The sequence below is a fragment of the Oenanthe melanoleuca genome, chromosome 1 (assembly GCF_029582105.1).
Source record: "Oenanthe melanoleuca isolate GR-GAL-2019-014 chromosome 1, OMel1.0, whole genome shotgun sequence".
Lineage (NCBI taxonomy): Eukaryota > Metazoa > Chordata > Aves > Passeriformes > Muscicapidae > Oenanthe > Oenanthe melanoleuca.
Window position 1 is genome coordinate 88698968 of NC_079333.1, and position 13689 is coordinate 88712656.

The 13689-nt window shown below is 40.1% G+C and overlaps 1 long non-coding RNA gene across 1 annotated transcript in view; it reads left to right on the forward strand.

The window, feature by feature from the left end:
- Positions 1 to 13265, forward strand: part of LOC130258945 (uncharacterized) — a 56961-nt gene extending 43696 nt beyond the window's left edge. The window contains exons 2-4 of the long non-coding RNA XR_008841557.1: positions 4801 to 4872; positions 12200 to 12281; positions 12890 to 13265. This is a non-coding gene — a long non-coding RNA (uncharacterized LOC130258945). The remainder of the gene's footprint in view (positions 1 to 4800; positions 4873 to 12199; positions 12282 to 12889) is intronic.
- Positions 13266 to 13689: the final 424 nt, after the last annotated feature.

Here is a 13689-nt window from a genome sequence, read left to right on the forward strand (position 1 = left end):
TCAGTTTTATGTAGCATTTAATTTCTAAGACAACAAACAAAACAAGGCTTCATGCTTCTCTGAGATTGCCATGACAAGGAATTCTGGTAATTACCCATTGAGTAACAAGAATAAAGCTTCTCCAGGTAGATGATTTCGGTAGTTCATGAGTCTGTCCTGTACATATTGTGAAAAAGGACATGGTCTAAATAAAAAAATACAAAAACCTTCCCACCTATTCTGCCTTTTTAAGAAGGAGGTTATATAAATGCCACAGCTTTTGTAAGAGTCTTCAAGGTAAGTTAACATCTTTTAATACTAAAGTAAAATAGAAAATAACAAGAAAGCGATGCAATAAAAAGTTACTATAAAGACAAACTGTCTTTTATCATGTTGTATACCAAACCAAGGCACAGCTAAACTCAGTTTATGTATTTTGTTCCACTTAGCAGGGGAAAATGCTAATAATGCTATCCTGGCCCATTCTCTAGCAGGCTAATAATATTATGCATCATCCAGATCCTTGAAAGGACTGAGTTTCCTTAACATGTTAAAGTTTCCAGGAGAACAAGGTGTTCTTGCTGATGAAAAAAAAAAAAAAATCCCTCCTTTTTACAAAGACAAACATTTCTACCTAATGCTTGCTCTTTGAGGGAAGGTGACAGGAATCATGCTCATTGAACATTTCTGACAGTGAGGAATGCATGCTTCCTGGAACACATTAGGAGAAGGGCCAGAATTCAATACCACTAGTGAGAAAGTGCCTACACATCTCTTTAGGTTAATAAAACATGTAGAAGTAGGTGTAAGTCTCTCTTAGAGGTACAAGATAAGACAGACAACGATAAAGGGAAAGATAAATTAAATAGAAATATTGTCACCAAGTATCACCTCAATTAAATCAGCAGATCAGAAACCTGCATGGGGTAAGCTGTAGCACCCAGACCCCTTCTGCCCCTCTCTGGATACTGGTTGGGTCCTTCCATGCTGTGACTGAGATTAGCAGGTGGACAGCCCTTGCTAAAGGACTTCATGGAAGTCTGATACATTATTTGTGTGATCAATCAAGAAGAGCCTAATCTTAGCAATAAGAACCAGATTTTTCATCTGGTGGACTTAGTTTAGTGTCTTGTACTTTTACCATTATTTGTGATGGGGGGAGGATACACCCACCTAGTCTAATAACAATAATGCAGCAAAGCATCTGAATAACAGATGTCTCATCATCAAAAAGGGTAGATGCAAGAGAGGTGTCAGGTAAGGTCAGGTGAAGAATCAATATAATTGTTTTTTATGTGAGATGAAGTGGAAAGCCACATGAAAGCAGTAACTGGTTCAGCCTGCAGCAACTTGCCTCCTAAAAGGATTAGATGGTAGACAAAACACCACACCAGAGCTCTGCCCTTTCTCTGGCTCCTGCTGGTAGCTCAAAATTGCTTCAAGATGTTGGTTCTAAAACTTTAATGAATCCTTTCCTGTGCCCCTGAAGGCAGCTGGGATTAATGGGGATGCTGCAGCTGAGGGAGCCCCCAGGGAAGCTCTGCCACACACCCTCATCTGGGGCACCCCTCAGTCCCAGAGCTGAAGGCACATTTGCAGCTTGCCACCATTCAAGCAAAACGTTGGGCTCATTTTCTTTCTGCATGTGCCTGGTAATAGCTGTGTTTGTTTACAGAGTGGCTTGGCACTATTTTGCCCAGAGGTAATCCAAGGCATAAACTGGCATAAACAAGTGAGGGAGTGGAAGGCACAGACTGCCTGAGTTTGTACATGTGGTGCTGCAAACCCATCTTGAAGAAACTTTTATGAATGCCAATCTGAATTAGATTAGATATAGAACCAAGCTTTGATTAAAAAAAACCAAAACGTCCCAACCATTGTATACATCTTAACAAAAAAGTGGGCACTGCACAGTTTGAGTTCTCCTTGTGCTTTGAAGCTTGTCTGTATCAAGGGAGAGAGGAAACTTACCCTCCTCCAGTCTCTCACTTAATCTTCAGGGGAGGCAAAACTCTGCCTGTCTTGGTCAAGTTGGCATGAATTGCAAAGGGTGTCCCTTCAAACTACTGGTGCAGACCAGGAATTCAAAGGATGGGATGAAAATAAAAACCTCCTTTAACGTATTTCTCCAGCATTATAATAAACCCCCTCACTGCCAGCAGGCAGTGATTAAAATTCTGTGTTAGTACGAGTGGAATGGAATTTGGAACAAATAAACAAAAATAATCTCAGGCACATTTCCAAGAGGCTTCATAAGAAGAATGCTGCAGGAATAAGTATCTGTCAAAAGACAAGGGTCTAAAAATGAATTGATTTGGCTTTTGGTGCCAAGAACATTTGACTCCAGAGAAGTCTTCATCTTCCTGACTGAAGTTCCAACTGTAGATTGCAAATAGTTTTAAAATGTCTCTTTCTGGTAATGACAGAAGTGAGAATACCTCTGCAACTAGCAGAACAGGATCTATTTTAGGCTAGTTAAAAAGCAAAAAGAAGAGATTTTGAAGTGCTCAAAAGTAAAGCCCTGAGGCTAATCTCACTAGGTAAATGTCATAATAAAAAAATTATAGCTAAAAAAAGGAAGCAGTCTAACACAGAAACAAGGGGAACAGACATTGTCAAGCTGGCCAAAAGCAGGAGGATGTCATTATGGATTAAGATTTTAATATTTAAAATGAATAAGTGGGTGTAAAACACAAAAGCAAGATGATTTTTCACGTGCCTTTCCAGAAAGATGGCTTTTTGTAGAAATGAAAAAATTCCCAAAAAAAAAAAAATAGTTAATATGTAAGTCATTAGAGCTGAATAAAAAAAAGAAACAAATACAATATGTGCTTTATTTTAACAGGGACTCAACAACTATTACAATAAATTTTAAAGAGAGACAGATGTGGCAGCAATTAACAGATAAAAGCTTTCTACGAGAATCCACAAAAGTGTGGATTGGGGTGTGATCCAATGGACTTGGATGAGGCCCCAAATATCAACAGAAAAAAACCATGAGAAATTTCTTTTAGCCCTCAAGGGCACTGAATGCTCAGAACAGCCTTCAGCAAAATGGGAGATACTTACACCATCATGAAATAGCATTGAATACAAGGAGGACCAGCTCTCCAGAAAGTCTGTTTCTTAGTGGATGCAAGAGGCCAAGGGTGCCTGATTTGGCCTGCAGCCCTAGCTGTCACACTGAAAAAAATCATGATTAAGATAAACAGCTCAGATCACTGCTAGATTTTGAGTTTTGTGCTTTTTGTTTAACTAAGTAAACCAGTTGTACTCCTCAAAGTTAAAAAAGATGAAAATAATTGCTTGTTTCAGTATGTGCATGTCCTGAAAAAATTCTAGAGAACTGCATAATTGTACAGGTGTTCCAGTGTGTTTTCCAAAGAGCTTTAATCCAAAGGTTTTAATTGTCATCTTTCTAAATATTATGTTACATTTAGCCTTCTTGTATCTCCATTCCCTATGTAGATCAGAGGGGTTTTTATACCATCATGATAGAGATTTTTTTAGGATGAAAATTAGAAATTATTATGAAGTACATCAATTTTGTGGCAGTGGAGAATAGACAAGATTTAAAAGACCATGTAAAAAATGGATCACATGGTCGATAACTAAAATTCCAGAGATGTAAAAAATAAAGGTTTTAGATTCATCATTATGGCAGTTGTAAACAACAGAAATGATGACAGTGGGGGATGAAAGAGTGCCCTCTGCATTTGCCCTTTTGCCACCTCAAAACTAATGCTGCAGGGCAAAAAAAGTCTACTCCTTTGTAATGTTGATATTTAGAAGACCTCAAAGAGATAAGAAGCAGAATGCAAGTACTTGTACCATCTTAGAGAAGCTGGATGTGCAAAGGATTCTTTAAATGAAGCCTTTAGACATGTCTGAGTCTTGGCCATCTCTCCAAAACTTAATGCTAGGGTTCAATTGCCACTGATTGCAGTATTGTTTTCTTCAACTTGTTCTATTATCTTATGCCCCTCAAAAATAAACATTCATAGGTTAAAATCCAGAGGTCCTATTATGGTTCCTCAATTCTTGCACCTTTTGTTGAGATGTTGATGGTATTTTTTAAGTGTAAATTTCCTGACAAAGGACTGTAAAAATACAGAATGTTTCTGCATAATCCACAGTATGTAGAACAAAGATGAAGAATGTCTTGTTGTTGGATATCCAGTTTGCTACCCTTCACCATGTATTTTTTGGTTAAATCCACACTGGTGTATTAAGCCACAAAACTTCATCATGGGATGCCTTCAGGATTAAAGAATATGTTAGCTGCAATCTATTCTTTTCACCTGTCCTCAAAACCATGTTGGTTTCAACCCCTTCTTGCCAGTGTGCAGAGCCTGGGGAAGATCTCTCACCCTTTGGAATTTGCAGCCACCCCCACCTGCAGCACCCACGTTTCTGCTTTGCCACCAGTGCTGCGTGGGCAGGCAATTAATATGTGGCTTGCCATCTCCATCTAGGGAGTGGGTTTCTAAAGCTTCATGTGTCTCATCTACTTCATTCTGCAATCCACCCCAAACCTCCCACCAGCCAAAAATCAAACCACTTTACCTTATGCTTTCCACACACCTCCTTCAGGCAGACTAATGATCTGGTGCTGCTTGTTTCTTGGTAGGAGGGTGCAGCTCCTCCAACACAGTAACCATTTGATTATACTGAGTGGTACCTTTCAGATCCAAAACCCTTCACAGCATTTTCTGCAACTCCCTGTGAACTGCTCTTCATCACTGGTAAACAAACCTGTCAATGTAAAAGCTGGAAAAAAACCCACAAAGCCTCTCTTTTCTCTGTACCTGTTTGTGTTAGGTCCCTCATGATGAGAAGAGTATTTTGCTTTACAAAGAATCTTGGGGTCAAGAAACTTTTGGGTATAAGCAGGTAAGATATATTTAAAGTGCTCTGCTGAGATTATAGGTGCCCTGTATATCAAGCCTGACCAAAATATGTTTTGAAATGTCCAGGACATTGCATTCTGTAAAAAGTGATTGTGAGTGGAAACTTTGAGCAACTTGTAATAATAATAGTTCTGCTGAGTACCATTATGTACTCAGTAAAACTTCAAAAACAATCCTTTATGTGTCTATTATTTTTATCACACTTTCTTTGTTTTCTGTTTCAAGAACTTACAATTTCTGAAAGGACAGCATGAAACCAAATGCAAGGAATTGTTTCCAAGGGCAGCCTTTAACATTTTTATCCATGCTACAATCACTCCCTGGGTGAAACTGGAGTGTTACCAAATCCAGCACATCTGTGTGGAAAAAGGCCACTCCTTTGCAGAGGTCTAGCAGAATTCCCAACCACCAGCCAAGCCACCCTCTTACTGTCAGCATGTGCAGCTCCAAGTCTCTGTTTTGTACACAGACTCACACAGTCACAGTCATGACAATGCTCAGCTGGGACCATGAGAGGCTGTGGGAAGGGAAGCAGTGGAGGAGTATCTGAAAATGAGCCCAGCAGAGAGGACACCCACACTGAGGGTGGAGGAGGAAAGCATCTGAGCTGGCCATATCATAAACACAGCACTGGGCTCAGACCCGACACAAAAACATCTCCTTACTCCTCTGCATGTAGACAGACACATATGCATGTGTGAAACACAGCTGTGTAGGCAGGAAGTTTCATAAATAAATGAATAGCTGTAATATTTACAGATGGAAAACATGTCAGGTGCAGATGATCCACACGAGATGATAACAGGTTCACCTGTATTTCATCCTTGGTTCTTACTCTGTGTCATTCTAGCACATATTAGCAATATGCAAGTTTAAACAGGATCAGTCCATTCTGTTGCTGACTATTTAAATGTGTGTGTATATTTATATATATATATGCATGTTTAAATATATTTAAATATGCATATTTTGCCCATAAGATTTGTAATAGTCATTTAGGAATGTAAAAAATGTAGGTGGTAGGAAATACTTAGGGTTTCTACTGTACTGTAGCATTTTAAGAAAATTATTTGGTGTCAAATAGATGATGACTGTACTTAAAAGGCAGTTGTGATTGCCCCATCCATGGGCATTGCATACATGGGCACTAATATGTGTGTAGGCTGCTGAACAGGAAGGATTCCTTCCCCATACACAGAATATAGATGTCAAAGGACCAGAGCGTGAAAATCCTGCTCACACCCATAAACAATTTTTTTAAGAAACCATTGCTGTAGTCCAAATGTGGGTGTGCTGAATGATTATACAGTAATGGGATTACCAAGGTGAACAATTGCTCAATGATTATGGTAAAGATTTCACTACTGGCCTGGAGGGACTGACTGGCACACTCTTCCTCTGGCTAAACAAAAGCTGGCGTCTTCTTCTGGGGCAAATTTGAATGCATTCATTTACTTAATTTGTTCCATGACACAGTCATGTCATTGGAGATTAACATGTCAGTCTTCATTAAAAACAGAATTAGCTTATATTGACAAGTTTTTCGCTCCTAAAGAAGTGTACTCTGCTGAGTGCCTTTCTAAACATTCAGAATAGACTGGTGATGGTGGTGGTGGTGGTTTGTATGAATAGAATACAAGTGTGATAAAAAGTGCTATTAAGAATATTGAGGGTTGATGCAAAGCTGAGGACTTGGCTGCATAGTCCACCCATACTTTTTGCAGAAGTAGGATCTGTTAATCTTAGCAAAATTGTAGTTTGGAGCTGTTTAATTAGGTTATTATATATTGCTACTTTAAATGCCCCTCTGCAGTTATAATGTGATTTAATTTTCCACACTTCCTGGAATGGACTGTTGGAGTAAGTTCCTGGGTGCTGTCTGCAGCTACTGGTTTTCATCTCTGCAAGAGACAAATTTGAGTCTGGGACAAAAATTATATGAATAAACGTATGGCCAAATTCCAAGGCTTTTTTGCAGCCTCCTATTGTACTTCCTTCTCAGACATAAATATAGAAAATTTCATAGTTACGTGCTGTCTTGTTCTGCATGGGCAGAGTTAAATGCCCTCCTTTTTCCAAGGGTACACAGAAAGCTCTACCTGATGGAATGTGCCAACACAACAGGAAGAAAAGACCCGAGGGAGGGGAGGATGAGAGACTCTGGTAGAATCAGAACCATGAAGGAATGAGGTTTAGACCCTCAGGCAGCATCATGTAGCCCCTACTTGAGCCCAGCCCAGGGGGAGGAGTATCTGTGAAATGTCACTGGCACAGTGGGCCCTGGGATGGTGGAGTCATGTCTTGCTGGACATGCACTCACTCACTCACTCACTACTCACTCACTCACTCACTCACTCATTCACTCACTACTCACTCACTCACTCACTACTCACTCACTCACTCACTCACTCATTCACTCACTACTCACTCACTCAGTCACTCACTCACTCATTCACTCACTACTCACTCACTCAGTCACTCACTCACTCACTACTCCTCACTCACTACTCACTCACTCACTCACTCACTCACTACTCACTCCCTCACTCACTCACTCACTCACTCACTCACTCACTCACTCACTCACCCATTCACTTACTCCCTCACTCACTCATTCACTCACTCCCTCACTCATTCACTCACTCACTCACTCACTCACTCACTCACTCACTCACTCACCCATTCACTTACTCCCTCACTCACTCATTCACTCACTCACTCACTCCCTCACTCACTCATTCACTCACTCCCTCACTCACTCACTCACTCACTCATTCACTCACTCATTCACTCACTCACTCACTCACTCACTCACTCACTCACTCACTCACTCATTCACTACTCACTCACTCATTCACTCACTACTCACTCACTCAGTCAGTCACTCACTCACTTACTCCCTCACTCACTACTCACTCACTCACTCACTATTCACTCACTCCCTCACTCACTCCCTCACTCACTCATTCACTCACTCCCTCACTCACTCACTCACTCACTCACCCATTCACTCACTCCCTCACTCACTCATTCACTCACTCACTACTCACTCACTCACTCACTCACTCACCCATTCACTCACTCCCTACTCACTCATTCACTCACTACTCACTCACTCACTACTCACTCAGACTACTCACTCACTCACTCACTCACTCACTCACTCCTCACTCCCTACTCACTCACTCACTCACTCACTAAATCACTCACTACTCACTCACTCACTCACTCACTCACTCACTCACTACTCCCTCACTCACTCACTACTACTCACTACCACTCACTACTCCCTCACTCACTAATCACTCACTCACTCACTCACTCATTCACTCACTACTCACTCACTTCACTACTCACTCACTCACTCACTCACTCACTCACTACTCACTCACTCACTCACTCACTCACTACTCACTCACTCACTCACTCACTCACTCACTCACTCACTCACTCACTCAGCCTGTGCTCTATGCCAGTGGATCACACTGACTCCTAACATATATGAAGTCCTAGGAAGTGTGAGACTACAAAAGTTAGAGGGACTGGGAGTGACCCAGCTGAGAAAAAGCTGTGCACCAGTTTTGATTCACACACTGAACCCATGATGAAAACAGACCTAAAACGTGTCCTGGAAGTTGAGGGAGTTTTGTGTATGGATGGAAGTGAAACTAGCTGCAACAAATAAATTATCAAATTTTGGTTCAATTCTGAGAGGATGCCTACCTGCAGAATTAGATCAAGAAATGGAAATTAAGGAATCTGTACCTTATTTCAGAATTGCCTTCTAATCAAGTTCTTAAGCCCATAGTTTTCTTCTCTAAAAAGATATTTCCTACTAGTTTGAGTTCAGGAACAGAAACCAAGAATGCTCAAATTCTAGTGTTGTTTTTGCCACAGATGAATGTGGGAAAGGATAATCAAAGGTATTAATTAGTAAAAATACAAAGGTTTTTTCCAACTAGGTAACATCTTGCAGTTGCTAGGCATAGCATTTGCATTTTGAAAGGAGGCAGTTAAATGCACCTTGAGACTCAGAAAATGTATCTTGATATTTCTAGAAGTACAGAGAACTCTTAGTTTCTGTCATCTTCAGGAGGAGTTTTTAAACTGGAAATCAGTTAAGCATAAAAACATGGCTTTTTAATATGAATCAAGGAAATGTTACCTAATTGTAATCTCAGTAAACAATACATATGATCATTTAGTTTATACTGGATTAAGTGCCAGGTACTTTTTTTTCTCTTCTTTTTATTTGAATACAGTCCAATACCAATAACAGGGAACAGCATTCATGACAAAGACAGGGGAAAGATAATTCTTCACCAGTCATCTGAAGACAAGCCTGAGAATTGCTACATCTGCACTCTTCCTGGCATAAGAACAGGAACTTTAGGTTGATTACACAGACTGTCATGTGCCTATTGTATATTTTACCCTAGGCACAAACTAAATTAATATTTTATTAGGCATGCATCAGATTGAAGAAAAGTAATGGTGGAAGCAAAGTGATGGTACAATGATTTACATTCCTATGAGATTCTTACAAGTAAACAAGTAAATTGCTCCAAAAAAAGGAAAAAAGATGAGAGTGAACCTCTGCATTCCTGGAGTTATTCCCAGGATACTATATCTACCAAAGCACATGCCATTGGTAGATTTTAATAGACATGTAGCTTTTGGACAGCAACTAGGTGTTTTCATAGGACAGAAAAACATACCTTTCATCTGGTCATAAAAAGTATGATTGGTGAAAATCTGATAAAATTATAACCTCCAAATGCAGATGAAAAGAAAATTATATAATTAGCAAAAAAAAGTGCTTATTTTAATAAAAGAAAGAAAAGATTCAATTTGGGAAAAAAAAAAATCAGCTATTTTTCTAACATGACCTTGTTTGTTTTAGATATTTTATGGAGTCTTCTGTGGCAAACTTTCACCCAGTTGTATTTTCAATTAATTTCTTTGGCAAATAAAACCACGTGACCAGTGACCTGGCTAGAGACTTTAAAAGTTGGAAATCAGATTATTTTTTTCCAGTCTAAGGGTTAGATCCTGTCTGATATAATTTTGCACAGTATTTCCTTGTGCTGAAATGGACAGGGCTTTGAACAACCTAATCTGGTAAAAGATATGCCTGCCCATGGCAGTGACTGAAACAGATGATATTCAGAGGTCACTTTCTATACAAACCATTTTTGGATTGTATGAAGTCAGGTATGAAACACAGTTGGCTTTCATTATGCCTGTCTTAAATTCTTACCCATTACCTGCATTCCATTTCCTTCTGTTTGCACAGCCTCATCTGCCGTTGGTGTGAATTTGAGGGGAAGCCTATTTGTCAGAAAAAAATCCTTGTGGTTATAGTCATAGCATGACCTCTTAAATTGCAGCAGCTTTATGGCACAAATTTTATCCCAGGTGGTTTTCTTAACCACAAAGCTTGAAAAACAACTAAAATCAAATGCAGCAACAGAATGTCAGAGAGCTCTGAGAAAAATATAGGTGAAGAATAGCAAAGAAGCTGGTATTTGATAACACTGATAGGATATGATATTAAATCTAACTGTAAGAGCCTAAGTGCAAAAGGTAGCATTCCAAAAATATTCCATTGTAGCATTTGGTGTGAAGACTGTATAGAATGTATAGGCTTTTAAAAGTGCTTTGAAGTTCCTGGTCAACTTAACAAAGAAGTGATACTTTTACCCTAGGGCATCAGTTAAGTAGCCACTCTGCTTACTTAGTTTGGGATGTTAATGCTAGAAGAAGGAGGAAAAATATCTCTCTGATTTTTACTAATCAACAGCTTTGAAGCTTCAGAGACAGGCAACATTACCTTTGCAGATTTCCATCTGAAATCTGGCTGCATGGAAATAAATTGGTCAACCTACTCAGCCTCTTCATTATTTATATAAGAGCAGGTCTCCTTCACATCAGGCAGTGGGGTTTTATGATCTGACATGACAAAAGGCCTGTCAGTGTCACTTCAGTGCCTGGTGAGGTTATGGAGAAGATTATTCTGGGAGGTTCTGAATAACACCAGAATGACAACCCAGTCATTAGTTCATGAGAGGAAAGTCCTGTTTGTCAAACCTAATTTCCTTTTATGAGAAGATATCCCACCTACTTGATCAAGGGAAGCCAGTTGATGTAACCTTTCTGGATTTCAGTAAAGCTTTTGATACTGCCTCTCACAGTATCCTTCAGGAAAACCTGTCCAGCCCACAGGTGGATACACACATCATGTGGTGGGTGAGCAACTGACCATGGGTCAGGCACAGAGTTACAGGGACTTGGGTGTCATCAGACTGTCACTAGTGGGGTTCTGCAGGGCTCCATCCTCTGCCCTGTGCTCTTCAGCATCTTCACAAATGGCTTGGACACAGGACTGGAAGGGATCCCGAGGAAGACTGCAGATGATACAAAGCTGGGAGAAGCTGTCTACTTCCTGGAGGACAGAGAGACCCTGCAGAGAGATCTTGACAAATTACAGGTCTGGGCAATCACCAACTGTATGAAGTTCAACAAAGGAAAGGTCTGGATTTTGCACCTGGGATGGGATTATCCTGGATGTACGGACAAACTGAGGAGGGAGAGGCTGGAGAGCAGTGCCACAGAAAGGGACCTGGGGGTCCTGGCCAGGGGCAAGTTGAACATGAGCCAGCAGAGCCCTGGAGCCAGGAGAGCCAACCCTGTCCTGGGGGCATCAGGCACAGCATGGCCAGCTGGGCAAGGGAGGGGATTGTCCTGCTCTGCTCTGAGCTGGGGCAGCCTCACCTCCAGGGCTGGGGGCAGCTCTGGGGGACACAATATATAAAAGACTATTAGAAAAAAGTTTTTAGAGACTATCCAAAGAAGCACCATGAGGATGGTGAAGGGCCTTGAGGAGAAGCCATAGAAGGAGTGGCTGAGGTCACTTGGTCTGTTCAGCCTGGAGGAGATTGTGGGGAGACCTCACTGCACCCCCAGCTTGCTCACAAGAGGGGCAGGTACCAATCTCCTCCCCTGGTGACCAGTGACATGACCTGAGGGAATGGCCAAAGTTCTGTAAGGAGAAGGATAGGTTGGATATTAGAAGGTTTCTCACCCAGAGAGTGTTTGGGTGAGGGGTCACAGCACCAAGCCTGACAGAGCTGAAGAAGCATTTGGACAATGCTGTCAGGCACAGGGAGTGACTCTTGGGGGTCACTTCCAGCTCAGGATGTTCTGTGATTCTGAGATTCTGTGATTCTAGGCCTTGACATGGATTTCACAGAGAAGCTATGCTGCAGAAGCATTGTGTTGATTCTTTTAGTTTTACCCTTTCTCCATAGTTCCTGTATGCTTTAGATGATGGAAGGAATCCTTTGATACCATTTTTTTGGAATAAAATTACTTCTCACCTTCAAAATCCTGGTGTTTCTAAACAAAGGTAGAGGCCCTGGATGATTCATGCACCATGTGCAAAAGTATGAGCCCTCAAACGTACATCAAATTTTCAAGCTTAATGTGCAGATAACCTGTTGGAGGCTGAGAAGGGGAAATAATAAGTAAAATATCTTTCCATCTATTTAGATCTTTGGATCCTTGATCTCAGCTCTGAGTTAAGCTCTCCAAAACTGTCTCCCATCTTCTTTGCACGTTCATTCAAGTCAATGGAGAGACTCCCATTGAGTATGATGGAATTTAGATGATGCTCTTATGATACTATAAATCAAAATTGCACTGCTCATTATTGTGGTTGTGAGCACCATAGCAAAAGGCTGTGTCAGCCAGCCTTCTAAAACCTAACATTTCATGGCTTATAAATTTGCTATAAAGCTTAACTGGAGATAAAGCTTGTCAATAAATTATATGGCCTTGGTAGGCAGGTTTTAATTTTTTTTCTTATTTTTTTTTTTTTTTTTTTCCAAAATAGAAAATAATTAGGTGTGACTATTCATTGAATTTAAACAAACAAACCATGGGTTTTCGTGAAATATTTAATTTTTTAATTTTCTTTTTTGTTTATTCTGAACCCATAGATCAGATTTTAACTCTGGAAACCTGTAACATCATTTCACCTTCAAATGTCTTAAGAGAATTGAGAGGATTGTTTGCAAGAAAATTTTCCTGCATGAAGAATCTGTTTTAATTCCTCATGAAACCTTTTGTGAAACGAGTCGAAATGAAGTTGTGAAAATAGTTTTCCTGTGTTCTTGACACTGCACGTTTTTGTTCATGAATATATTTACTGCACTGAAATACATTCAAGTTTACCTTGTTGTCGATAAAAATGTGATTATGAACTACCACACTACATCAGAGATGTTTCAGCTGTGGCTGGGACTGTACAGTTGGGCACTGATTAGACACTCCAGAACACTAATAGCATTCTGTCAGTGTATTGGCTTAATATTCCTATCCATTTCTGAAGAGAATATTTCTCTTTTCTTTTCTCCTAACATTTGCCTATATACCAGTCTTATAAAACATATTGATAGGTTATATTTATTTTTCTTCTTGAGGTCCTCTGAAAGCTTTTGCCAATTTTGATTTGTTTCTTGCACAGAGATTTATGTCTCTCACAGCAAATTACTAGACAGCACTCATAAAGAAAGGCAAATTAAGTATTTTGCTCAGGCTTATATAAAATTGCCTTGGGTTTATATCATGTTTTATGTACTGTTTTATGCATTTAGCACTTCACAACAAACTGACCTGCCTTTCAGGAAGATGCCACCTGGTTAGAAGGTAAGGACTGACTTGAGCTATCATCAGGAGATGTTGTGCATGAGGGAAGAGCAGTACCAATTCTGATTTCTTTTAAATGCTGGGCATTTCT